The 27,066-nt window shown below is 37.6% G+C and overlaps 1 protein-coding gene across 3 annotated transcripts in view; it reads left to right on the top strand.

Annotated features, from left to right (window-relative positions):
* The window catches only part of LOC129776416 (protein eva-1-like), a 416,080-nt gene that overhangs the window by 162,874 nt on the left and 226,140 nt on the right, over nt 1-27,066 (top strand). The gene's annotated exons all lie outside the window — the stretch shown is intronic.

Raw genomic sequence — 27,066 nt, 5'->3', positions numbered from 1 at the left:
TTAAGATAATTTTGTAGAGATGGAACTACATATTAGCGCACAGACTGTCTCAATGACTGCTCAAATGAAACTCTTACTCGTTCCAAATTTTCAGGTGTTCTTCAACTCCTATGCCTTTCAATTGTGCCGTCAGAACCATGCTTCATTAGCAATCACACAGCTTAAACCCGTTCGAATCAGTTTAACAATCAGGGACCGGTTCTGAACGGGATTTATTACAATGTCAACTGAAGCCTCTTTGTTTCGCAATCACTGATTGTTTTTAGAAAAGGCAGGTATGGCAAAGCCCTGATGTTAACACGATCAAACTATCAAAGTGATTCAAAAAGGAATCTCACGACGGGTTGGCACCGGTCTTTCTACCCCATCTCCAGCCGAAGTGGTAAACAAGCGAATAGAATGAAATGATTCAGTAACCCTGCCTCAACAATGTGGTCTTTTCTTGTATACAACCCTCTATAGTTGTTAATAACACTTTGCACTTCACTCGTCAAAAATACTTTTTTCCTTTCATGTTGAGGGATTGTAGTAAAACCATGAAAATTAACAGCAACGCCAATGAAAGAAACATCATCTCTTTCAACATGGCAAATAAATGTTCGAAAGGTCATTGACTATTTTCTGGCGAGAAGCAATTTAAGGCATGGGTTTCCAAATAAATAGTAGTACTGTCCCGTTAAAAACGGTACGTTTGGTCAGTCTAGCTACAAGCCAATGGTCGACTAGTTTGAATCGATGTTAGCACCACGATACGTTCTGACGCCGATGATATTCAAGAAGTGCCGACCGTCGATCAAAACGTGGTCAATTTGTGTTTCCATATGCTGAGTTGACCTCCAGGTGTTACGGTATCGAAGACTGTGTTGGAAGAAGGTACTACGTGTGGTCATATTCTTAGAGGCAGCGAAGTCGATAAGTATTAGGCCGTTTTCGTTAGTTCGCGGTTGGGCGCTGAATTTACACACAGTATTAATTTTTAGCACATGTTTTGGCATCCCGATTTAGTACATCGGAATTCTGCCAAAACGAAGCAAGCGTCAAAAACATTATTTTGAGATATTTCAATTTGAAGTTTGGGCTCCCACTAATTGATCAAATCTATCATTCTATCGCTAACGTGTTACAAACAGGATGTCAAACATAATACTCCCTTCCATGCTGTAAGCACACATCTTCGCCAATTCAGCTGATTCAGGACCTCTATGAAAATGAAAAAAACTAAATTTCGTTGCTGCTAGGCACTCAAAACTTCGTTCTCTTTGCAGCCAAAGCGAACCAAGTGCATGTTAACTGTTAACATTATATCATTACACAACACATTAATATTTTGTAACGACACTGGACTAATTCCATGAATGGTATATATATTGACTCGCTCTGCTGTTTTTTTACAAAATAGCATTTATTAATGAAAATAAATTGGTTTAAGAATGCATTACACTTGGTTCGTTGTAGTTGAACGCAATTTTGAAAAATGCAGACCAGCCTCTTAACACGTTTCTTCACTTCATGGTAGTCCTTTGGCTATCTTACTTACCAGATCCCAACGACATCTGATTCCAGGAACTGTCCGAAACAAAAAAATCTGTTGAAGATTCGGATCTTTCTTCTTGGAGAAAACGATCATTATCGTCCGATGCCATATTGTGGGTTCATGGTTCGCTTTGGTTGAATGCAATTATTTTTTTTTTTTTTTGAAAGGCTGCTACACAGAATTGTTGTTTTGGAGCTTTTGTTAATTGTCCGAATGACATGGTCATTTTACAGTTGATAGATTATTATATCTGCATCATGCATGTAAGTAACTTGATTTTGAAAAAATGGCGCTTGGTTCGTTTTGGCAGAACCCCGACCAAATGAGCTTAAATAACAGATAATGTGCTGCTCTCCAATAATGGTATTTGTCTAATATATATGACATAGCAATACAAGAGTAATATGAGCGAGCAAAACGAGAGACACATTGCAAATAAGCTTTAAGCTTTTCGCATACTTCGCCACATACAAGGCACAGACTGAGAAGTTTAAGCTCTCTTTTGTACTTTTAGAAAACAGTTTCCAACATCATTTTATAATGAGGTGTAATATTATCACGCATTTATGAAACAGCTTCAGTTACTCTGTGGACAGCGTGATCGTGTAAAACAGTCTTGCACAAGGCTCTGCATAGTCATAGTCAACTGAGGATAGTCAGCTGACTATATGACTGACTATATCCGTATTCAGTTAGTAATGACTTTTGGGTTCTTCGCGCAGTTTCTCCGCCAAAACGACTAAACAGTCAGTCGGGCGTTTAGTCGCTGTTTCCCTCTACCGACTCGACTATATCATTTCATTCTTCCCAGTCAAATTGTCCTCATTGCATTTTGAAGTGACTTCCCCCAAAACGAATTCGTTCCTCTCTTTCTCTCTCCCATGTACATGTGCATACATCTATGTTTGAGTTCAACGTGGTTTGAAAGACGCTACAGGTGAGCTAGATTCTTTGTATCGTACACGAAAATTACTCACACGTATAAAATAGCGTGCAGTTGTGTGCGCTATTTTGCACGCTAATACTAACGCGAGGGCCTTTATAGCATACTTGATAAATGTCTACTTTCGTTGGTTTGAGTTCACGATGGGTCGACAATATACCGTCCCATGATGGGGTAACTTCTTTTTTTCATCAGAAATCATGTTTTCGTTACTCTTTATATGGACGTAAAAATAAGATTGCGTACGCGGGTATAAATTTCGCTCCTAGGGAAGTAGAAATGTGGATTGAAGTCAGTTGAATGAAGAGGCAAATTTGTATTCATTAGTCGAGTCAGTTAAAATAACCACTGACTGGACTAGTTCACCAATCATCCTCGCTAGTCAACGCTAGTCAATTCGTTTTCTAGTCAAGTCACTTTTTGTTGTGGGTGACTGCCGAAACAGTTCTAATCGAAGCGAAACTACTGAGAGTAGAGTCGGTCTTCATTTTTCACCTTCGAAGATTTCGGGCCCTGGTCTTGTATTCTAGCCGGCCCTGGTTCGATCCCTGTTGATATCGTTTGGATTTTTTTTTTGGGTAGAATACCAAGCTGAGAGAAAGAGATGTCTGCTCCCGTACATACAAACATTTCAAAGGTTTTGAAAAATGTATTTTATTTGTAATTTACCGCACCCAGCTACGCACATATTATTCAATATACCACCTGTCTAACAACGTTAATAGTGTTCATGTGGTATTTCAAAAAAGTGCTTCTAAAATTAGGATAAAATATGTGGTATAACCTTGAGTCAGTGCGATTTTAGTCGTCATCAAGAAATAAATAATTAAATAAATTAATGAATAACATGAATTGCGTGACATGGAGACCACACTCATTATTGTGTACGCTGCTGAAGAAATCAACAAATATAACTCAACAGAACTTGCGTGTGACGTGAAACTTGATGTGTGTCTGCATTTGTCCCGCTATTTATCGACAATTTCCTTGGGTTTTTTCAGATTCATAATGTAGAACCAGAACCAGCAAACCGCAAGAAATTTCTTTGGCGAAAAATCCCCCGGCCACAACTAAAATCGAACCACGTTCATTTGTTTTCTGATAAGCATACATAAGATACCCTGGGAAACCCCTCGACGCTACTCGATTCAGAATTCTCATTGTCATTCTGGTTCACCGACGCTAAAAGCTGTAAGGTTGTGCTTTGTAGATGGTGGGATATGGTGTATCACGATCTATTGAAAATTTCTGAAATTATCACTGGTACCCTCAACAATTTGAAGGAAAAACGACCGGAATGGGAAAATACGAGGGTCGTTCAAAAAGTAAGTTTCAGTGTCCCAGCGCCATCTCGCATGAAAAGTTGGAACTATTTTTACCATGTGATTCCACAACATTTCTAAGCAGTTTGCAAGAAACCTTGGTCGGATCGGACGCGTCGTTCGTGTTTTATTGAGTTTCAAAAGTGCCGCTTAAAAAATCGTCCAAATATGAGTTACGTTCTACCATTCGTTTTCTGACCGCTAAAAACAATATTGGTGCTGAAATTCATCGAGAATTGTGTACAGTGTATGGTGTAGGGTGTATGAGTCTTCAAATGGTGAACCGATGGCGGAAAGGGTTCCAACAAGGCCGAGAAGATGTGTTTGATGAAGCGCGCGCGGGGCGACCTACCGAAGCAGTGTCAGACGAAGGCGAAGTTGGACGCAACGCACTTCGCGCTCGGAATAGAAAAACTCGTGCCACGCTATGAAAAATGCCTCGTACGTTACGGCGATTATGTAGAAAAATAGAGAATAAAACGTAGATTACGAAAATCACCTTGTTTTTTGTCCTAACTGTCACTTTTACTTCCTTTTTGGAAAAATGTCGGGAGTGAGAATTGAACTCGTGACCTTTAGCTTGACAGGTATGGATGTTACCACTACGCCAGATCGCCTCCACTGGCAAATATTGATAAAAGACGTGACCCGACGTACAATGCGGTCAAACACATACATTTAAGTATCTGTTTTAGTACAATCAGCAACATGGGAAAAAAACAGCACAGTGACAAAAAATCTCATCAGGATATGTAGTGAAAGGAAAAGAATGTGGTTACACCCTACGCTCTAGCATCGAGTATACATTCTTCAGAGACCCGCCCACCCATCTTCAAGGAAACATTTTTCCTTCCCAACCTAAGAAGGATGCATTCAACTGCGTCATTTTTTATGTGCATTCCAGTTATTTTCCCCTTTAGGAAAATCCCAAATGGTAAATCGGCATCTCAAACAGAAATATGCGTCATGTCTGCTTGTAGTTAAAGCATTATTATCTCCCGAAGGAAAAAGCTCAGATTTGGCATCCCGACGTGAAATTTTGCACAGAACAACATCCCGCAGGGTATATCTATCAAAATCATCCCCCATCCCCCAACCACGTTCCTTCCATTATGTGATGGAGCTGCGAGAATTTCACCAACTGTACTTGAGCTTTCGGTTGAAAACACAAGCAGCTAAAGTAAACAAATGTTAGATATTTACCATCCCAGAAACCCAAGAAGAAGGAAAATCCTAAACCACTTCCGATGAAGTTGAAACGTGTTGGAAATAGAAAATAGAAAGTTGCAATAATTCAGGTTTTGTATGTTGCTCCGTCAAGTGGAAACGAGAGAGAAGTCTGTGACACAAGAAAAAAGTTGCATTTGACAACGGGAAGACAAAGAACAATTTTCTCGCAACCGACATATAAGGTACAACTCATTAGCATTATCATTACTGCTAGTGCCTAAAATATGTTCAATGCGCAATTGATGCTCGTATATGAGATTTCGCTACAGTTTCCACGTATCGCCGCGCCTAATATATTCACCGCCCACCCACAGGATCCGTACTAGCAGTCACTCACCCCGCAATACAAACAAAATACTTTGATGTAGCTATTCACTTATATTTACAGCCGCAGCGCAGAATGTTTGAAATCTCGCGAATTGATTTGAAAATTGTGCTGCCATTGGAATGTGATGTTGAGTGATGATTGCGATCTATTTACTGGGAATCAATTTATCCGAATTTGTTATTACACGATATTATATTGAATCCCCAGTAGTTGATGTCTTATTCGCTCCAATAATTTTTTCCGCTCTGCTTGACCGACTAAAGAGAAAACAACAAGAATTACAGATGAAATTTGAATCATGAACAAGGTTTTTCTGGTTTTGAGTGAACATTTTTATTTTATTTTAAAAAAAAGAACATGTCACTAGACCGCACTTATTCATAGAAAAATATTTTTTCCCAACATCAAATTGTTTCTGTCGCGCTAAATCATAAGCAGACTTCGGAATATTCATCTGTAGTGCTGTAAATTGATCTGAAGTGTTACTAAATCTGGAGACTGTATCTTTAATTAAAAAAGATCACTTCCATGTTTCTGATTTAATTTTGATTTTTCAATGTATCCACCTTTTGCGCGAACTACAGCCCGCAGACGGATGTAAATATTTATATCAGTTATCAGTTACAGGAAAGTTGCTGCTCCAGTATATTCTTCCATTTCTGGTGACGAGAATTACCTGATCACCAAGAACCAAACTGAATATAATTTACATAACGGCTCAATTGTACAGCATAGTGAAATAAGTTTGTTTGAGGAGGGTAATTATTCTGAAGAGAAGTCAAATAACTACATGTAGGTAGGTAGATTTGTTTAGAGCCTCAGTAAAAATGTACATGACTTAATTATGGCGATCTTCCAACCAACCAACCACTTCCAACCAATATGGAATGTTGATTCATAGAAAATGCAAGAACGTGAATCTTTACAATAATCACAATTCAATTTCCAACCACGTGGGTGATTAATTTGAAGTGTTTCATTCTTCAAACGATTTTGTATCGTCGAAAATATTCGAAATCTATTTTATTAGCATAAAAAAATTCTCATTTATTCACAATAAATACTACATTTACATTTGCAAGTCATTCGTGTGTTTCATGATACTTATGCATAGTTTTTCTGAATCTAGATTGCATACCATCATTTATTAAAATTTTATTTTATTAAGTTTTCTATGCTTTTTTTATTCATTTGATTGATATTGCATCGATCAACACAAAGAAAAATGATCGTTTTCGTCGCATTTTCCTTCAAACTAGGCAAAAATCTACAATAGACCAATTCCAGCGTGACGTGACAACGTTTTTAATCTCAAAAAAAAGGTGATGGGTCTGAGCCTAGGGGCACGGACGGGATCCGTTTCCTGTATGTACTTGTATCCTTTAAACGGGTTAGATGACATAACGTGGTAGAATTCGGTACCGCATTCTGTTCAAAAATGTACACAAAAATACCAATAAAGCCATTACTACCCTTTTCTTCTGTTTATTCATTCATGCAGAAGAAGACAAAGAGTCATCATGTATCATTTTTAAACACAAGTCTAAATATTTAAGACCCACATAAATATAAGCCTGAGTCAAATCAATCTATGACTACAAAAATATATTATAGATAAAAATAGCATTATCTCCTTCGTTACCACGTTGTCCGGAACATTGTTTGTAATAACATTATAGCCCTGTAAAATCGCGACTACTCAAGCTATCATAATCTGATTTACGTGGGTATACCATTTCGATCTTCTAAATCAACAGCCATTTAAATTAATTTATTGCATTTTTACAAAACCAAACAACATACTCGATATTATGACTTCATGGACCACAATTACACAAATTGTTAGGAGTGAGACCTACACGATAAAAACATAAATTGAGCACAAATTGATTGGACAACATACAATATAGGGTAAATGATCTTGGTTTGTCCAATTTGGGGTGTTTTTACGCATCTAGTAAATGCAAATCGATTTTTCTTCATGAAAATCACACATAATCGATACGAGTTTGGGTTTGTTGAAAAGCCCCAAGTCTCTAGTTGCTAATACTACCATAAGGTGTTGAAATTATTCAAATTTTTATGTTTTTTAACGATTTTCCTTAAAGAAGAATTATGATCATGGTTTGACCACCTCTGATCATGGTTTGCCCAAAAAAATGATCATGGTTTGTCCGGTTTTAGAAATCTCCATTTTTGAATGAAAACATTCGAATTCACAATTAGATGTTGCATTTATCATTGCTTGAGTTTACTGAGTCATCATTCATAATTTCATCATTATGAAGTCATCATTCATAATTTAGGCTTTCTTCAGAATATTGCCTTTTCTTGGGCATTTTAGAAGTGTTCACCTCCACACAATCAACACAGAAAAACCATACTTCTGCTATGCGCGAAGCACACCATAAACAAACATAAACAAACATAAACAAACTGCAGCGCGCCAAGCGGTTGCCATAGAAATCATGTGGACAAAACAACATTATTGAATTGGACAACTCATGATCAGAATTGAGTTCATCAAAATGCGTTAATTTAATGGTTTAGCTATGTAAATCCGATACAAATGGTGAGCAAGCATGATGTTTACAATATTTATAAGTGTTGTAATCCAGAAAAGGTCTGAATACGTGCCAAATAATCATCTGGTGATCGATTAAAAGTTAGCTCGAATGAGAGGCGCATTGACACAAATAGAAGGTGTATTTTATAATCCTTCAAAACATGTGATTTCGTAAAAATATACTATCAAACTACTATAAATCATGTAAAAGGCAATTTCTTTTATATGTTTCGAAACATTCGAAGGCCTTACTTATTTGACACAGGAGCGCTGAATTAGAGCATTCAAAAAAGTGGGCAAACCATGATCATATTTTCGACTGGACAAACCAAGATCATTTACCCTAATATAAAATTAATGCCTATTATCGGTAAATGGAGAATAATTCAGTTTACGCATCAACTCACATTATTAGCTAACGCCTGAATTCAGGCAAAAAGATTGCTCGTTGCGTCGGGGAGGAAGCGAGTGGATAGTGCAATCGAAAGAAAACATATCCAATTGAATCGTCAAATTGTCATTTTTTTTACTTTATTCACTGTTCATGTTTCAAGCAAAAAAAAAACAAATTCTGGATAAATTTCCTGTCTAATGATATATAACACAACATATGTCGCAATAACAATTTTGAGTAATATACGTTTGAAAACTCTTAATAAATCGTTACATTTTTCGTAGAGTGACCCCCCTATATAGAAATCAAAGACATAGCCCTATGTCAAAACTGTTTTTTTTCTTGTTTTTATGTATAAATCACACGATTTCCAAATAGTAAACTATGAGAAAATTTCCTATAAGAATCATCAGTTGAAGAATATCTTACAGTTTAATTCGCTTGTATTCAGCCCAATACTTTTGTGATGTGACAACACCTGTCTTTTTGCGGTTTTCGACTTTAGAACACTTTTTGTCACGACACGCTGGAATGGACGTACATATACTTTTCGTGTCGTGACAACAACTTGTTGAAACTCTTCTATTTGAGGACCAATCTCAACCAAATCTTTTCCTTAATGTGTTAAAGAATTCATGATATAACTAGTGCTTAATCAAATAAAGTTTTCTATTTTTTCCTGAAACTAGATTTGAAATTTGGTTCTATGGTGCATAACCTCATGGAATGGGTCAATAGATGCTATGACTATCTGAGAAAGTGTATAATTTTGTAGTAAAACTATCTGAAGGCTCAGTCCCTTCTATAGAACGTTGAAAATGAAATTCCAACTGCGGAATTTCTCTTTGCCGATCTGTATTGACCATTGTAGAGTACCCTGAATAATTTGGCTAGAAATCATCTAGGGGATTTTTTCAAAACAAATTACAGAAGCTGGTGGTTATATATTTGTTCAATCTCCATTATTATCAACCTTTGTCAACGCATAAAATCGACTCAATCGAGACATATTTATAGAACTTCTCTTCGCTACAATGGTTGGTCGATGAAAGCGGTAGAATTCTGGTTTGGTACATGCTTTATGATATTTGCTGTAGTCATTAATGGTGCCCAAGAAAATAACGTATTCGATTGTGGCTTTCAAGCCAGTAGTGAAACAAGGGATGCTACACTAGTATATACTACACACCGATGCTACGGTACCAATTGTGTTTACTTTTTTATGCTATTAAACTGTCGTTCTGCGCAAAGTTCTCACATGTTACTTTTTTTGAAAAATGTCACCTTTCTTCATAAAACGATGTTTCTATGCATAATCTATCGGAAAAACTAAAAAACGTATTGTTTGTTCCCAGTATTCAAAAAACAACTTCAAGTTCGATTGTCCCACGTTGATATTCTATGCATAACAGTCCCACCATGAATTTAAGGCCCGTAATCAATCTTGATTGATCCGAGTGAGGTGATTTCCTCACAATTCATTAAACAATAGCTTACTGCTTATAGAAAACCCGATGTATTGCTAAACTGGAATGCTTCAACCTTCTGGTAGACAAAAACGATAGAAATACTTTGATTGCGTTTTTCTCAGTTGCTGATTTTGGAACATGCGACAACTATACGTAGAACGGCAGTATATGATTGGGAATGTATGTTATTTCCATGCAATTGGGAGAAGGTTCACTGCAAGAAGTACATGGCCGGTTCAGGATCATGAGGAGGTCGGTTTAGGACCACCATGTTTTAAGGTGTCGGAAAATGGAGCTTCCGATTTGGCCTCTGTGTTACCATTTTTTAGCGCTCGTGAACCACACCGACCAGTATAAAACATAGTTTGAGAGTTATAGTATTCATTTCAATGCCGAAGTTGCCGACAAATGAAAATTTTATGTGATAAATGGCCGTTCCAATTTAGGGGGTCGGACCAGGGACACCTTCCCCTATATAGCGTCCGTGAACATAAACAGCTGTCGTTTGACGCATGGGTACTTCTTTTGTAGCAGCGTCGTTTTCGTTATTGAATCACGACTTCCGTTCAGATACTCCGCAGCAAATTTTCGATCTATTCAGGTGCTATGAAATCCATGGCATACAGCAGGGATGGCCGCGGTCTAACACCAGGTATGCATTAATCAACGTAAATTGAATACCAGGTATATTTAAAATATTTGATCATTTTTCGCAACAATTAAAAAACTCAATCAGACGATTAGAACAGTACTAAACAGAACTTGCGTAAATATTTTTTTTACTATTTTTGCTACTGTCAAATGTGTTAAATATAGTAGTGATAGAAATCGTATATTTCGCAATATAATGCGAACAAAACAAAAGTTTGAAACCATCTCGCTACAAAAACTGTGAACGCAATCATCAAATCGAAATTATTTGTTAAAATCCGAGGGGAAGCGCCTCAGTACAGTTGTCAAATGACATCAACACTAAATTCTGCAAAACCATGTATAAAAACCACAGGGAAAGTGAGTATTAAATGAATGTTTATAACGCGAAACTAAATTAAAAAAATCCTCCATCGGTTTTCCCTAAAAATACATTTTATTTTTTTTTATTTGGCATAATTATCTATGTATCTAAAACTCTCAATCTAAAATATTACACATTATCGATAAAAAGTTTTACATATGCCTGAAAAAAAAATAGTCTTATTCAGAAAACTACTGGTAAGCTATACCAGTGATCACGTGCTTCAAAATATGGCTAAGCAGAATATATACACTTTACTACAAGTATGCAATTCGTACTTCGTACTTGAATCTAACGCAAAAGTCTTATCAGGTGCAAAATCCGGAATACAGATTCCAATACAGACTTTCTATGTTCTCTACAGATAAAAAATATTTTTTAGCTCAGAAAAACAGATTTCAATGTGGCAACATTAACACCAAGTCATGGGTGCGAATATTCCTTCTCTCGGACGCATTCACACGCAGACAATTTTTCATGACTGTTCCATGCGAAAGCAGAACAGAAACTAATGCGAGCAAAAGAAATCACAGCTTGCATGTATTCGCTATGACGGTTCCTTCAGGTGCCTAAATTTTGCGTCCGTGTTCGGGAACACGTTGCGATCACCAATCATCATCAATGAGCTAAATTGTTATGAATCCAATAGCTTGCTTTCAAAGTAATTTTAGCTTAAAAATTACTTTGAAAGCAAGCTATTGGAATCATAACATTTTAGCTGAAACGATTTTTTCAGCAATAAGTGACATTCATATAACTCGTTGACATTTTATCTTTCGGATGAAGTGATTATTATACCACTCCATTCAGCCGGTAAAGAAGTTTTAACGTTCAAAACCTTGCAGTCCAGCGTCACTCTCTCACTTTTGAAACTTTGAACTTACACCACGGTACAGAAATGAAAGACGTAGTCCTACGTCAAAACACTCTACAACTGTCATGTTGAAATAATTTGCTGTTTGCTGAAAAAATAAACTATTTTCTGGAGTATTTTCATTTAATTATGTATATGTTTACTTAAACATATACAAATAGTACCTAAAACACACAATAGCCAAATTACAGAGACACGCATAGTTATACGAGTAATTTGCGCAGGAGGACAGGAGGGTTAAAACTTTGTTCTATCGTCTAGTACTACATTCATTTTGTAATGACATTTTGATACAATCAACGTTGGTAGACGACAGCCAAACATTTGAACAATTAGTCGCCCGTAATGCCCAAAAGCCTGGCCACCCCTGGTATACAGGATCATATACACTGATTCCAACTTCTATAAGACCAGGTGAACAAACAATGATTTAATTTATAGTCTAGTGTGTAGGTATTGGTGACTACCATACACTGCATGATTTTCGTATGTGTGTGCGTAAGCGCTGAGCGTAAATGAATGTTTTCGTATTTTCAACTATCATGTTTCTATAAGACCAGTTACATTTTCCGTTGTTTTAGTTGTTTTGATCAATAAATCTGGAAAATGTCCTCACGAAGAGAGAATAGAGACAAACGAAGCATTTCACCAAGAAAATGTTGGTATCAGAGAAATTTCTCGTCGGATTGGATCCAATCGGATCCAATCAAATAGTGCTCAATTATTTGGCGAATCCTCAAGGATACGGTAAGAAGAAGAGAGCTCCACGTAAATCGAAGCTCTCTGACCGGAATAAGCGGGGAATAGCTAGAACAGGTTCGAATATCTTACAATCGCATGTGTAAATAAAGCAATATTTCAACTACTTAACTGCTCGGGTGACAATTCATCAAATTTTGGTAAAAAATCCTAACATAAAGAGGACTCAAAAGGTTAAAACTCCTCATCATACACCATCTCACCTCGGAAGACGTCTGAGTTTTGCCAAAGCTCGCATGAACCGACAGTGGGATATGATATGTTGTGACAAAAAATGTTTCCAAAAGGATACATTTTGCTATATACAATTACGAAGAGTTCCTCAATGTATAGGTTATCTTCACTGACGAAAACAAGTTCAATTTGGATGTTCCTGATAATTTCAACGGGTACTGGTGTAATTTACAGAGGAAGGAACAGTATTTTTCAACCAGGAATTTTGGTGGAGGCTCGTGCATGGTTTGAGCGGGATTCTGCACAACCGGAAAGCTCAAAATAGCGTTCACATCATTCAAGGATTACACACATGTTCTGGAATCCTTCTCCTACCGTTTTTGCGTGGATATCGTCACAAAAAAATCACATTGCAGCGAAACAATGCTTCTATTCATACCAGCAAGTAAACTAAGCAATGGATTAAGGACCAAAAACTTAATTTTTTGGACTGGCCGGCTCGCTCTCCAGACTTGAATCCTGTTGAATATATTAGGGGGATCCTTGTACGCAGAATCTACACTGAGGGAAAACCGCACACCACGATTGAAAAACTCAAGGTCGCAATTTCGGAAAAATGGAAACATATCGAGAAATCCGTTCAGCAGAATTTGGTAAATAGTATTCCAACACGAATTTTCAAGGTTATTAGTCGAAATCGCAAGGTACCAATTATTGACATGTAAATCAATCTACAATGTATGAACTTATCTTGTTGAAATTCTAACTGTTTGTGTTGCAACAAAATAGAATCAGGGTGGTCTTATAGGAGTTGGACAGAGTGTACTCTCCTTAGCAATATACTCTATATGTACTAATGAGTTTTTGTAAATTGTGAAACTAGCTTCATAATGTTTTAAATTTTGCGTCATGTCTTATACTTCGGTTCTCTGATTGTTAGTATTTTGTTGTTGATATACTGTTTTATTTATCTGAGTTCACAGAAATTGGTGTATCTTTTTCTGATCGAAAAAGCACATCATTATAACTAAAGAAAAAAACTATTCTAATATGACAGCCGGTTCAAAATGAATAAACCGTTATTTAGCTGATTATGAGTGAAAATATTCTACATGCAAAGCCCTAAAAAAGTTAAATACATGTGATCAAACCCGGAAGGTTGAAGAACAAATAAGTTAAATATCAAATTTTTTTTTTTTTCCAAAATATATTTTTTATTAAGGCACATGTGGCGTTAGCCTGACGGGGCCGGGAGTCCAATATTTTGACAATTTTTGTCTTACAACTATGTTAGTAATATGTAACCGATTACTCGCGGTTGGCTCGAGGTTAGTATTACAAGTGTTCTCATAATTGGTATGTTGCAGTCTTCGATGCTCTATACGTGTGCCCGACACGGGCTACTTCCTATTGGGATGCAGCTGACCATTAATCAGCAACGCTCCCTAGTCTGTATCCCATATCTAGCGTGGTGCGCCTTTTTCGACTCGAGGAATCCAGGATAGAATGGTCACTAGCCGGCGCAATCATCAGTTCGTGTAGAGTTGTCATGAGCGGTACAACCTTTGGCTCTTGTTGAATGATCAGTGGACTGCACAACCTTTGGCCCGTGCATCTGTAAAGAGTGTGTGTATGTATTGCCACGACTAAGTAAAAGTTTATCGATCGGATAGGAGGGATATGAAACGGGGACACAACGAAGGAAACATCATTAAACGTTGACATCGGCGTTTCTGAGGAACAGGTATAGATGAAGCAGAAGATCAGGATCCCGGCTACCTAAGATATCCCGGACGGGGATATCCGATTGTCTGCCTTTTGCTCTCAGTGCTCTAGAGAGCTGAGAGCGAGCAGCATGGAACCGGATACACGACCAGACAACATGCTCGATGTCGTGGTAGCCATCGCCACAATCACAAAGATTGTTTGCTGCGAGCCCAATGCGATAGAGATGCGCGTTTAGGTTGTAGTGATTGGACATGAGCCGAGATATCACGCGAATGAAATCACGACCTACATTCAATCCCTTGAACCATGCACTCGTCGAGACCTTAGGGATAATCGTGTGTAACCAACGACCGAACTCATCTTCACTCCACATGCGCTGCCAACTAACGAGTGTGTCCTGACGAGGAATGTGAAAAAATTCATTATAGGCAATTTGCCTTTCAAAAAGTGTGCCATCTGAAGCGCCCACCTTAGCTAGCGAGTCCGCTTTCTCATTTCCCGGAATCGAGCAATGAGAGGGAACCCATGCTAAGGTAATCTTGAATAATTTTTCGACCAAAACACTCAATAGATGTCTTATTCTTGTTAGGAAATAAGATGAGCGTTTATCAACTTTCATTGAGCGGATTGCCTCTTTTGAGCTGAGACTGTCTAAAAAAATAAAATAATGGTCGATGGGCAATGTTTCAATGATCTCTAGAGCAAAGTATATCGCACCCATTTCTGCGACATACACGGAACAAGGATCTTTGAGTTTGAAAGAGGCACTGGAATTTTCATTGAAGATGCCGAAGCCAGCGGACCCGTTTATGTATGAACCGTCGGTAAAGAACATTTTATCAGATCCAACTTTCCCATATTTTTCCGAAAATACCGACGGAATAACATTGGAGCGTAGGTGATCTGGTATTCCATGGATTTTTTGTCGCATGGACTGATCAAAAATGACAGAGGAATTGCAAAAGTATGGGAAGCAAACTTGGTTGGAGATGCCTGGTGAAGGGTGCACGTCGTGGGTAATGTACTCATGGTATAAAGACATAAAACTTGACTGAGGAGTCAGTTGGGGTAGATTTTCGAAGTTATCAATCACCAATGGATTCATGATCTTGCAACGGATGAGAAATCTGTAGGATAATTCTGTGAACCGAAGAGTAAGCGGGGGTACTCCTGCCAAAACTTCGAGACTCATCGTATGTGTCGAATGCAAACACCCCATGGCTATACGCAAGCAACGATATTGTATCCTCTCCAGCTTGAGAATATGAATCCTGGCAGCTGATCGGAAGCAAAAACTGCCATATTCTAACACTGAATATCGTTGTTTTGTACAACTGAATGAGGTCTCCTGGATGGGCACCCCACCATGTTCCGGTTATTGTTTGGAGAAAATTGATTCTTTGCTCGCATTTCTGTTTCAAATACGCTATGTGTCTCCCCCAGGTACATTTAGAATCAAAATATACACCCAGGTATTTGAAAAACATAGAGTGTTGGATCGTTTTGCCGGATAGGTAAAGCTGGAATTGGGCGGGTTCGTGCTTCCTAGAAAAAACGACCATTTCAGTTTTCTCCGTAGAGAATTCGATACCCAGCTTGAGGGCCCACGTGAACAGATTGTTCATGGTATCTTGCAACGACTTTTGCAGAGCGACGGGATTAGTACCCGTGATGGAAATAACTCCATCGTCTGCAAGTTGTCTCAGCGTGCAGTCTCTAGTTAGACAATCATCCATATCATTGACGTAAAAACTGTACAAGAGGGGGCTTAGGCAGGAGCCTTGCGGTAGGCCCATAAAACTGTAACGAGAAGATTTTGAGTTGCCATGAGAGAAATTCATGTGCTTTTCTGACAGTAAGTTGTACAGGAAATTATTCAGAATTGGTGAAAGTCCACGATTATGAAGCTTCTCTTAGAGAATTTCCATGGAAACTGAATCAAATGCCCCTTTGATATCGAGAAAAACGGAAGCCATTTGTTCTTTGCGAGCAAATGCGATTTGGATTTCAGAAGATAGCAGCGCGAGACAATCATTCGTCCCTTTACCTCGGCGGAAACCAAACTGCGTATTTGACAGCAAATTGTTCGTTTCGACCCACTTGTCTAAACGAAGTAGAATCATTTTCTCTAACAATTTGCGAATACAGGATAACATTGCAATCGGCCTATACGAGTTGTGATCGCAAGCCGGCTTGTTGGGTTTTCGTATGGCTATCACTCTCACTTGTCTCCAGTCATGCGGGACAATATTCAGCTCCAGAAACTTGTTGAACAAGTTCAGCAAACGCTGTTTTGCCAAGTCGGGAAGATTCTTCAACAAGTTGAATTTAATCTTGTCCGACCCCGGAGCTGAATTGTTACATGAGAGGAGGGCAATTGAGAATTCCACCATCGAAAAATTCTCATAGTCGCATTGGAGTGGAATGTCGCGTACGACGCTTTGTGCAGGAACGGAATCGGGACAAACCTTTCTTGCAAATTTGAAAATCCAACGGTCAGAGTATTCCTCACTTTCATTTGTATGGTTCCAGCCACGCATTCTCCTAGCCGTATTCCAAAGAGTACTCATAGCGGTCTCCCTTGACAAACCATTGACGAACTTCCGCCAATATCCACGCTTTTTTGCTTTAATCAGACCTTTTAGTTTGGCTTCTAGAGCTTGGTACTTTCGAAACCATTCCACTAATCCAGTTTTCCTGAATTTTTTTAAAGCGGATGATTTTTCAAGGTAGACCTTCGAACACTCCTTGTCCCACCAAAGTGATGGAGGACAACGTCGGAAAGTGGTAGCCGGTACACGTTTCTTTTGAGCTTGAAGTGCGCTATCGTAAATCAAACTTGATATAAAATTATACTCTTCAAGGGGAGGAAGTTCATGCATCGAAATGATTGCTTCAGATATTAATTCTGCAAATTTTCTCCAGTCAATATTATTCGTGAAGTCATACGCAATATCGACTGACTCACTAGATTTTCAAATTTCTTCCAAAACAAATTCTGGCTGACAAATGAGTGGAGAACCATCGACATCAGAAGTGATCGTCCAGATGCTTGTTCCCAGAAGATGATCTCGACGGTCCATTCGAGAAATTAACCCACTTTAACCGTTGAATTTTGTTTTGCTTTTAATTCTGCAAATTTGAGCAAGCAGTTGGTAGTACCCGTCCAAGTTTGATTAGGAATTTTGACGCCGTTCTTAAGAGGTGACACTGTGTCGGAGTGAGTTTACACGGAAGCTGGAGTTCAAAGTGATGGAGGACAACGTCGGAAAGTGGTAGCCGGTACACGTTTCTTTTGAGCTTGAAGTGCGCTATCGTAAATCAAACTTGATATAAAATTATACTCTTCAAGGGGAGGAAGTTCATGCATCGAAATGATTGCTTCAGATATTAATTCTGCAAATTTTCTCCAGTCAATATTATTCGTGAAGTCATACGCAATATCGACTGACTCACTAGATTTTAAAATTTCTTCCAAAACAAATTCTGGCTGACAAATGAGTGGAGAACCATCGACATCAGAAGTGATCGTCCAGACGCTTGTTCCCAGAAGATGATCTCGACGGTCCATTCGAGAAATTAACCCACTTTAACCGTTGAATTTTGTTTTGCTTTTAATTCTGCAAATTTGAGCAAGCAGTTGGTAGTACCCGTCCAAGTTTGATTAGGAATTTTGACGCCGTTCTTAAGAGGTGACACTGTGTCGGAGTGAGTTTACACGGAAGCTGGAGTTCAATTTCAGATACATGATACATACGAATTCAAATTACTTAATGTGTTCTATGCCAAAAGTGAAGTGCAAGAATCCCACCAAACTCATGTGTGTTATGCACCAATGCAACTTTTTTACTTTTTGTTACATAAATCGATTTATTGGATGAGACTGTGTGGACGTGTGTCATGTAATTCATTACGGTCTGGCACAGTTTTGTGATGTCGCCAATGTGGTCATCTCACACTAAAAGGCGAAAAAAGAAGCGTTAATAATTAACCATCAATATCTTCCCGCCAGACCGAGAGTCGTACCCAGTTGTCCCAATCGTCGTCGATTCCAAAAGAAATTCGCCGCGAAACGTTGCCAGAAGCATGTTACGAAAATAGAGCGATGCGAAATATTTGTGCATCATACAGCTGATGGTGTCTGGGCAACGAATATATATGCATGCTGCTAATTATTGTTGCAGCTTTCAGAACAGATTTGTTTACTCCGCACTGCAAGTCTCATTGCATATCGGAATTGGTTTGGAATTCATGTTCAGTTTCACCAGGATGACTAATCGCAAAGGAGTGTTCATTCTTGTGACTTGTATCTTTAGGGTGGATCCTGCTTCGAAGGAGATACATCTCGAAGAATATGAAGAAGTTTTTCTATTATGCATTACCGTCACTCACGAGAATGCGTCGAGATAAGGAAACTTCTCTTATTGTTACAAGAATACAAAGGTACATTTGAACGTGTGCTCCACTGGAAAATGCTCCTCTGAAGGAATGTGTCCTGGGCGTGCGCCGTTAAAAATATGAGTCAGCTTGTGAAAGAGTACTATAATAGAGAGAAATTTCTATATTAAGAATAGCCGAGTCTGTCTATGTCGTTTATTCCTTTACATTGCATCCCAAGTACCGTTACTTGCTAAAATGTCTTTTGTCCATTTATTAATTTATCTAGAAGCTAAAGCTTCTCGTGCGTAGCAAACCTCAATCAAACATAACAATTATTTTGCATTGCAAGCTGGAAAATATGTAGAAATTTTGCAAAAAATTTATCATTCCTCAGTTTCCCAGTTTAGACTAGGGGAGGACGGGATAAGACGGCCACCCTAAGCATGGGGTACAATCGAACGCAATGTATACAAAATTGAAGCATTTTTTCGTGTCAGCATCGATATTTAGGATGTTTTCCACAATCACGTTGATTTTCAGAAACTGTGCTTATTATTTCATAATGTTCTACGATAAATCAAAAATGGTATGAAAATGGTGCTACTAAAATCAAGCCGGGAAAAGTTGGTTATGCAACCAACAATTCAAGTCGTGTGACGTGCATTCAAATGATGGAAAGTCACATTTCTTACAATAGTGACCGTCTTAACCCCGGTATGAGTCGTGTAGAAGTGCATCAATAATTCAAAGAAATGCTCAAAAAACATACCGTTTTCTATATGAGCACATTTAACAAACCTTTGTGTTTACCATTATAACATTGGTTTCAAGAGACATGTACATATTCACCACTAAAACGCTAAATTTCGAGCGAGAAAATTTATAAATCGGTGCTCGTCGCCTTCTGAAAAGTTTATTTTTGTTGTTTTATCATAACGTTCCACCTATACACACGCCAAACTGGGTACGCATAATTGAGGGTAATGCAAAACACTAAAATAACGTATTATAATTGTTCAATAGTTGATTGTTTCAATGATCTAGAGAGTGGCCATCTTACCCCGGGTGGCCGTCTTCCCCCGCATTCCCCTACTGCCCATAACTAAGATCATTTCTAGTCAAGTATCACTTATCACTTATACCAGGGATTCTCAAACTATTTTGAGTGAGAGACCCCTTTTTCCAGAATGAACAGAATGAGTGATACCATCGACCCCATAGCCAAATTTCTTTAAAAATTCTATCTCTTGTTTTTTTTGCTTATACATACATGAATACTTACAACGTTTTCAATTGTGTTCGTTTGAGTAAATAAACTTGCCAGCATTCCTTGGTCAATCTTCTTGAATCAGGTTCAATATTGGTGAGTTGAAGCCTTAAATCTCCGCGTTCGTTGATTTTCAATCGGTTTCTTTGTTTTGTCAAAATGTTTGTTACCATACTGAAGCCTTTTTGCGACAAGGTAGGATTATGGAAAAGCGAAGGTATTTATTAGCAATGTTCCACAATGCAGGATACTGTGTTTTAATGTTATGTTGCAACTAGAACTATTGATAGCCTTCGTTGAACTTCGGCTTAGCCTCCTCATCTGTGCTGATGGTAATCAGTTTTTCTTGCACTATCACATTGGCTTCGCCCATGGCTGAGATACTGTACGGATTAATTATCCATTGAGGAATTTGTAAATTTCCATAAACCTCTCCGTAAAATCCTTTTGTAATGCATTCAAGTGAGTGATATTTGATGAAAGAACATCATCTTGGAGCTTTTGTGACAATTTTGACATATGCGGAAACTGTGAATATTCTTTTTTGACTGAATTTTGTTTGAAATTCAGCCCCTTTTCCGAATAATAAAATTGTGACTGGAAGATAGGTAAAATATTTCTCTATCGAATAACTTCGATAATTATATTCGAACAAATTTTTTTTTGAATTTCAAAATTCTGTATATTTTCCTATATTGACTCATGCTCACGTTTCAGTCTATAACTTTTCTCTGTCACGTTCAAGAAAAAAAATAATTATGTGAAAAAATGTGGAATTCTCTATCTAATGAGCATGATTTTGAAGGTTGTAACTTGATAAACAATAAATTTATTTCAATTGAAATAATTCATTATTCATTAAATCCAGCAAGACGTTGAACAGGGACTTGCACGCAACAAAAACTTTCATCCGCTAATTTCACACAAGTCCGTAAAGAAGGAACGCGAAAACGAGATATCTCGTGAGCGGTTCGTAAAGTGTTAATAACACATTGTAAAGACTGATGTAATCTAGGACTCAGATTTTTTGCTACTAAATGTTGTCTGTGAATCGCGCAGTGTATGACCAGTACCTCAGACAGTTGTCGCTTTAAGTGAGCTATAAAACCACGATGATGACCAACCATAGATGGTGCAATAAGGTTATTCCATGGAACAGCTTTGTCGGAAAAAATTGTCCTTTTAGATACATCTTTCAAAATTTTCTGATCATGCCGGAAAGGATATTGCATCCCATTAACTTAAGTTTCTCAAGCTCTGACACGGTAAAGAGATGATGAACATTTCTTACCATTTATCGGAAACGGTCTACAAAACGAGAAAAATTAGTGGCAGTCCATTATGGTATTCTGTTATTCACTCTATAACAAAGATTGTTCGACTGATGAACAATGTTTGAATCTGAGTAACTTTATATACATACAAGCTGACCCGGCAAGCTTCGTCCCACCCAAAATTTATTTTTCGTTATCACATCCACGTTTTCTTACTAAGCGCACGTTCATGGGTCCAATCGCAGAACTGTTCATTGATTGTCTTCCAATCTACCCTTTAACATTACTTTTTACTATAAAATTCCTAGTACTTCTACCAAAACTCGTCATTATCATATCAGATTGTTTTCAGACACAACTCTCGTTCAAGATTTTTCAACCACTTGAATATAATGTTTTTCTCCGTTACATGGAATAAATGTTTGATACAGAAAATACGATAGAATAAAGACAGCCCTAAATCGGACAATTCCTTTCTCGAGTTTTGCTCTTATCAACACATTCGGCGATCCATTTTCATTTATATAGATAGAAGACGATATAGGAGTGCGTTTTATCACATTGAAATCCATTACCACTTTCGAACGAAGATCAATTTCGTTAGCGCAAACATCAATTGGACTAACAACGCTTGTCAATGTGTAATTGTAGAACATATGCGAATTGAATTTTTCGAATTTTCCCAGGAAACTTCAGAAATTTCCGAAAATTTTCATTTGTCATGTTTGGTTGAAATATGTGTATTATTTTTATGGAACCCCCTCTCAATTCCGAAGGAGGGAGGGGTGTCGAACCACCATAGAAACATTTATTGCTCCCCAAAAACCTCCATATGCAAAATTTGGTTCCGTTTGCTTGATTAATTCTGTATTTTTTTTACGTTTAAACATCAATACTCTATAACTTCTTCTCAGACACTATTTCGGTACGACTCACAGTTTTTAAGATATAAATTATCAAAAATTACTCTTACTCAAATAGATTCGCACTTTTCAAAAGTTACACTTGAGTCAAAAATTTCCCAAATGCTGTGGAAAACTCATATTTCCTCCAACCCAAACGGAATACAAGCTTTCATTCGAATCAAAAACACTCATGTTTTGACATTTGTCGATTTCATTTGAAATTGCTCTATAACAAGTTGGAACACAACCTTATTGAAAGTTTCAAATAAGAACCTGTGTTAATTAATAGGGGTCGATTTTTATACCCCCAAAATAATTTTTGGTTCATGTCGACCCCCGAGAAACCTATATCGACCACTTTGAGAGATCCAGACTTATACGAACAAATCAATAGATCGACACGGTATTGATATTGGCACAGTTTTGGCTCGTTATTGGTTGTTGAATAAAAAGTATAGGTCGATGAAATCAATGCAAAAAATCACTATTTTGACACCTTATTTGAGGACCAAAATTGGGAGTTGGTATAAATAGGACATTTGAAGTAATCCTGATATTATCATACGTTACTTTAAGACCTTATTCAATTCACAGTAATAATATTTCCCATTCTCCCAACGACATCCGGGATAGGATGGCATATTTTCTCAATTCATATTTGTTGTTTTTGTGCATATCGTGAGTGGCTAATTAGTACTTTCAGTGCCAACACATTGCATTGGATCGAATTAACGTTCTTATTCTTGTAACACGAGTATCAATGCTGAAAGGGCACATGTTATTATATGAGTAATAATTAAAGCAATACTACTGTGCCTGTGTCCATTTCCAAAACCTAAAGACTCATACGAGATTTTTTTTGCCTTGTTCTCATAAAGCGATCTGATCTTGAACAGCAAACATTTTGCATATTCGTCGCGAATCGCGATGGAAATGACAAGTTCAGTTTGGCGGCTTTCGAATCGCAAACACACGTGTTTCGATTTATGTTAGCACCGAATTTCAACCGAATTTCTGATTATGTGCCATTTATGTGACACACCTTCACTCCTCCGCACGAAACACCAGCGCCGCGTTGACACCGCTTGAAAACGCTTGTGCCGAAAAGACAGATGTGAAAATTGCAAATGAACGTTGTTTTATGTATTTTTATCGCTTTAAATTCATACAATAGTGAAGTGCCTGTTATTCCCACTGACAGCAAACCGGGTACCTACTGCTGCTCTTCGTGTGCCGGATTGAGCCGAAGGGAATGGCAAAAGACATATGCTTTATTTAGTGCAGGCCAGAGCGGAACCAGATTCTAGCATAGGAAGGGAGGAAAAGTTTTGCTGAATCGAGAGCATCGGGAGGAATTTGTATGGAATAAAAACAAAAATACCGGAGCATAAGGCATTGCATTGCAGAACAACAACAACAAAAAATGGAAAACTGGAATAGAATTGCGACCGAAATAGTTTTCCATGCACCCGTTATTTTCACGCTGTTTCGTATTTTGTTGCTCACTGATTATTTATGGAACGAGTGTTTACAATTCGAATCAATTTGAGCGTTGGAAGCTAAATCCCAAAAGCTTGGGAAAATGTCAAATATTTTAGGAATGATTTATTTGCGTGGAAGAGTCACTGTTTACAGATCACTTTCGCGTTGTTCAGCTTCGGCGGATACAGCAACAGAAAGTCACCGAGTCGGAACCCGGCGATATCAGCGGATAAGGACGAATAGTCAACAAAACAAATGAGTCAGCTTTGGTACTCACAAGTTGTGTAAACCAAAAATGGCTTTTTGTCCGATACACTAACGCAGGTGCCAAAATCATTGGTTCGCGAATTTTATATTTGAATAATTGCCAAAATGTATGTCCTATTCATATTTACCATATCGAACAAAGGATTGGGGGACGCATTGTTTGTTGTTTGTAAGTTATCGATGGGGATAGCATAGGCTCATCTGCCTGATATCATCGGAATTTGGATGTTGCACTCATAAACCCTGTTTTGGTCACCCATTTTCGTAGTATGTAGTTGTGAAATTGTTCTGTGGCGGTAAAATGGGTTTATGTTTTACCGAGAATAAAGAAAGATCATAACGTTTGATAGTGTATCATTGCAGAATGATGCATTCGAGATATTAAAGAAGGAGAGTAATAAAAATCTAAAGCAGTTAAAAAAATAAGACAATGACCTTAACAGCCTTCATTAAATTAACTTTCTGGAGCGATTCAAAAGGATTGAAATTTATTCAATGCTGTTTATGTGGCAGCCAGTTCTTAGTGATACAAAAAACAAATAGGACCTCAAAGGGATCGCGAGAGAGAATTCATTGGACATATCAATCAGCTATCTAGAATTCTGCGAAAACGAAATTTCATCAAAAAGACCAATATAGTATATAGTTCTACAGGGTAACTTCGATATAACGTACCCTTGAGATAACGTACACATTTTCAATGAAAGAATTTCATGTTAACTCGTCTTAGTAGTTGGCAACACCATCTCCAGTGAAACGTTTTGGGTGTAAAAAATTTCATACTTGAAATCTCCAAAAACAAATTAGACTACTTTTTGGAAATTGTCAAAGTTTTTTGCTTCATTTTTTACCTGCAAAATTTTGATCAAAGAATGAAATGTAGGAAATTGTTTAAGTTTTCATGTAAAAAATCCGACAAAAATTACATTACACTGAAAAAAATATTTTAAAAGATCGAAATTATTTTTTCACAAAAATGTATTTTTTTAAATTCTTATAAAAATTACCAAAAATATCAGTACCATTCTTCCGATGGTTTGTGATAGACTCAAACAGCATCACAATAAAGTTTTATGAGTTATGTTTCTGAGTTTATTATTATGCTTCGATATAACGTACAATATTGAAAGTGAAATGGACGTTACCATTCTGAATCATATTTCGGACACTCTTTAAAAATAACTTGAAATGCTTAATGCTCTGATGATATAACTAAAGGATTACTTTAAAGAATCAATTGTGATATTAGTTTTATAGTTAAATCATCACCCATTGCAATTTTAAATTATGCATCTAACACACAGTTGAAATGAGATCAGAAGGCTTCAAGGAAGTTTTCGCCACAGAAGCAGAACACACGAAAGCATTCCTAAAATATAATTACATCTTCCTTTTACTTAAATTACACTAATGTTCCTCAAAGTTGCTTCGAAATCCATTCAAACTATAGAAACCACCTCTAGGTGGACGGTCAGCGGGAAAGCCACACAAGAAATCGATCGCCGAATGTGGGTTGTAAAAACAAATTGAAAAACTCTAATAAATATACATTTTGGGTTGGACATTAATATTGTGACCATAAGAATAAGGTTAATAGAATACAAATTGCCTCTCAGGAGTTTGCCCACAAAGTTTTCGCTATTCGCCATTCGGAACGGACCAGGGATTTGTTTCATAGTGTTATAGATTCTGAGGCTCAGCTTATTCGAAGCAGATGGTGACAAAAATTATGTTAAACGACCCATAGAATATTTGCCAGTCTTCTCCGGAGAATCTATCAAACAGGGAATCGGGGATGTTAAGGTTTGGGTTTGTTTTTCCCGGATCGTTGAGGGACCAGTTTTCCACGGGTAGAGAAAAGGGTGAACATCGGGTGTAAATCTAGGGTAGCATCACACTTTCGGAGAATGTAGTGCCACCTTTTATTGCCTCGATCCGGGATACGCACTAACAAAAAGTAAATTACACTATAAAAATACTCATATTTTTAGACTTTTTAGACAAACTAATCATTGTGAAGTAATAACAAACTCAATTTGAATTATACTTCATTACTTAATTAATTTAAATTTAAAAAAAAAGTCCAATAAATTCAATTGTTTGTGTTAGCTTAACCCTTTCAATACGGCAGGGTGCTCCGCAGGAGTGCTACCGCTGTACGGAGCACTGCGCCGAAAAGTATGCACATTTCGCTGGTGTGATTGATGTGCAGTATCACTCTCATGTCGTCTAAAAAAATAGTTTAAAAATAGGTTTAAGCCTGTTCATCTACAAAATCGAGTCTTACTCGTGGTGCACTTGCATATCATAGGACGCTAGAACGCTCTGCAGTGTAGTGAAATGACTCGATGCGAGATCGATTGAAGCGTTTTGGTCCGCTTTTTTGTAAATTAAATCGAAGGCTAAGCGGTTGATCAACAACGACAATCAGCCACAAAACCTAACGCCACAAAAAAATCGAAAATCGAATATAGGTAACTAGTAGAAATTATTTCATTAAATATACTAGGATGTAAGCTCAAAGTTTCGAAAACGAGAGCGTTACGCCGGAGCAACAAGATTTTGAGCGTTAATATCTCCTAAACAACTGAATGAAATTGTATGATATATACTTCATTTGAAAGATAAAATGTCTACGCGTTATATGCTTGTTACTTATTGATCCAAAAACTTGTTTAAATAGCGTTAGAATTGCTTTCAAAACAGGCAATTGAAATCACACGAATCCGTATATAAGCGGGTGCCCACTCGGAAATCCACTCGGTCATCAATGTACAGCGATTGGAGCACGTTATCGCTGCTGTGGCAATCAAAAAAGCACCAGCATCGAAAACGGTTTCCGGTTGAGCCGTTGAACGCACACGCGCAATTATTTTCGTGTGGTGGCCATCGATTCAGCATCGATTGCCGGCGGGCGGGCGAAATCAGCAAAGCGGTTCTGAGCACAGAGCACAGCACGAGGGATTTTGTTTTCAGCAAATCTAATTCAGTTCTTCTCAGAGCTTTGAATTATTTGAAGCAAAAGAGTTTATTTAGTTTTCCATCTATATAAATAAGAATGATTTGGTGTCCGTTCCTCACGATTCAACTCGAAAACGGAGCAACAGATTTGAACAGTCAGTATCAGGTTTGATGCGGCTTAATCTGCGTCAGGT

Source organism: Toxorhynchites rutilus, chromosome 3, assembly GCF_029784135.1.
Source record: "Toxorhynchites rutilus septentrionalis strain SRP chromosome 3, ASM2978413v1, whole genome shotgun sequence".
Taxonomy (NCBI): Eukaryota; Metazoa; Arthropoda; class Insecta; order Diptera; family Culicidae; genus Toxorhynchites; species Toxorhynchites rutilus.
This window is presented reverse-complemented; position numbering and strand designations above follow the sequence as displayed.